General features: G+C 47.0%; 1 protein-coding gene across 1 annotated transcript in view; it reads right to left on the bottom strand.

Moving 5' to 3' along the window:
- The window catches only part of LOC142570841 (gonadotropin-releasing hormone receptor-like), a 30,493-nt gene extending 28,640 nt beyond the window's left edge, over positions 1-1,853 (bottom strand). The window contains exon 1 of the mRNA XM_075679154.1: positions 1,773-1,853. The gene's annotated coding sequence lies outside the window, so the exon portion shown is untranslated. The remainder of the gene's footprint in view (positions 1-1,772) is intronic.
- Between the last annotated feature and the right edge of the window lie 674 nt (positions 1,854-2,527).

Genomic DNA, 2,527 nt, shown 5'->3' with positions numbered 1-2,527 from the left:
CGTTACACAGTGACACCGTCGCGGCCAACCTTTTTGGTGGCTGTTACGAGTTTTGTAATTTGTAATAAAGCAGCTTCAAACAGCTCCAATTTCACCCTCACTGTTTGCGCCAACTAAGGTGGCGATGAAGCGAGGAAAGTGCCCACATTTTACTGCCGTGAAGAAACGCATTGTTACTCTATAATACTGCTGCTTCTTAGGCGAGTTGGTATTGCATACAGTGCAAGCTTGGATGCGCTGTTAATACGAGGGCATACTAAGGCACACAGATAAACAGATGGGGGAGATTTTATTAGGCTACCGGAGTGCGGCTGACCTCCGTTCTGTTGAATGCACATTTGGCGCATGCACTAACCGTACTTTCGTCTATCAGTGACGCCACGACAACGATCGAAGTACAGATTGATCACATGCAAGTATATTTGCGTGCGGCGACCCGTTCGCAATCTATTTTTTTCCCATTGTCCTTATTGCCACCTGGAGAGTAATTCAGTTACTTAATTTCTGTCGAATCCTTTTATAGGACTTCCGTTTGTTTGGCTTTGTAGGCGCTTCCTGCTGAGTCTGAATTATCGGTCGGCGACTGTAGTGTAGAACAAAGCTTTGGGCAGTAAGTATCTTGTCGTTTTCCGTGTTTCTTTAAATCTATATGCTACATTTACTCCTTTTTCTCACAAATTATATTAGGAGGTTGTAAGACATACAATGCGGCCACCCTGTACATATCTCTCGGTCAACAGTACTCCTCTCGCACCAAAAGTATTACGATAATATTACACTAACTCATGCGCTTGTATTCGCGCCTCCCTTATTTTGTGTGCAACTTTTCTTTTTCGCGTTAATTTACTCTCAACAGCTACCCAAGGACAACAAGCGCATCTGTTCATTCCCTTATTTTTGTTCGCCAGTGTGCTTTTTCACTGGCTTGCCACCTACGCTAACTAAATGTGCAGCGTCATGATTGTCCGACATTTGCTCTTACGGAGAGTTTTGGCGGAAGCGATGCGTTTCGAAAATAAGCCTGCTTCATATGCACTGTTACGGCAGCCATTTCAATGGAACCCGCAAATATACGAAACGCTTTGCAAAGGGAGAATGCACTGGGTAGGTTAAAGTGGAGAATTTCTTTAGAGTGGTATTTAGAGTCGATTAGATGAACCTTTATTTTCTCTGGCAGGGGGGGGGGGGACACATGGCAGATATTTTGAAATAATTTTTGCATAGCTTTTTCGTTCGGGTAGTGGGGTTGGGGGGAGAATACAATGCACGCACAAGAATACCGAAGGACCAGCTTATGTTATACGTAATGGAAATGACGTGCTAGGTCAACGAGACTAATCGCGTTTGTGAACAGGCAGAATAACTAAAGATCGTCTCGGTGAAAACTCACGAGTTCCACTTCGCAGGCACATGACCCGTTAACTGCGCGGCAACTTCGGCACTCGCTTTAGCGTGTACGAATCTGCGAAGCATAAAACAAATGGAAAGTGCGAAATGACCGTTATGCCAACAAGAGCGAAAAAAAGAAAAGAAAAAAAAAGAAACGCGTATCGAGCGAGTCGGAACAACATCGGTAAATGAGAATTAGCGCTCCGCCCTAATTCACTGCGCGCAGCGCGGCGAAAGCGCCAAACTTCGGAACTTCTCACGGAGGTCGGAAACGTCGCTGTTTACCAACTAGATCGCAATATAATTTTTGGTGGCTGCAGAAAAAAAAAAGAAGAGAAATATGAGAATTACGCTGCTCCTCGCATGACGTCACGTACACTCACCAGATTATCAGCTGCGAGCGACGAAGGGGGTAATCCGAAAGTGCGAAATCCGGGGGTGCCGAAAGCCGCGTCCCAGCGCTGCCGGAGCAGCATGTGCGCTTGGCCCGCGGCGGTGTCCCCGGCGAAGCAGCGCCCCCGACCGCTCCGCCAGAGGCCGCCACCTGCTTGTAACCCTGGTCCCGCCCTCCTGGCTTCTCCCTCCCTCGCTGCCTCGCGCTGGCCCACTACCCACAAGTGCCTTTCAAAGCGATAACCAACAGCTGGAAAAGAAATAAAAGCGCGCCAAAAAGCTCTTGTCGGTAGGCAAAAGTACTGTAGCGAAACGCCTCTCTCTCACTCTGCTCCAAAAAAGTTTATACCCTTTCGGGCTTGTCGCGAAACAATAATAGTCATCTGCCTTTCTTGGCCGTCTTTCCTTTGAAACTATCCGTACGCTACACGGTTGTCATTTCTGCTATGTGAGGCTGACTCGCGCATACCGCTCTTGACCAAATAGTACCGGGCGCGAAGCTTCAGGAAAGAGAAAATCATGCAAGATAGATGACGATTACTGTTTAGGGGCAAGATGATCCTCAACGCGGGCGAACGTTTCTTAGACTATTACAAAGTTTCGAAACCTCCACACTCTTTTCGAAGGCCGCTTTCCGCGAGTTGTCTGACATGTAACGTTCTTTTATAGGCTGCCTCTCTTCTTTTTTTCTTTCGTGTTAGTAACTAAAAAAAATTCAGAGCCATTCCACTGTAACGGTGGATGA

Source organism: Dermacentor variabilis, chromosome 2, assembly GCF_050947875.1.
Source record: "Dermacentor variabilis isolate Ectoservices chromosome 2, ASM5094787v1, whole genome shotgun sequence".
NCBI lineage: Eukaryota > Metazoa > Arthropoda > Arachnida > Ixodida > Ixodidae > Dermacentor > Dermacentor variabilis.
The sequence above is the reverse complement of the archived record's forward strand: the minus strand, read 5'-3'. Positions and strand labels throughout refer to the sequence as shown.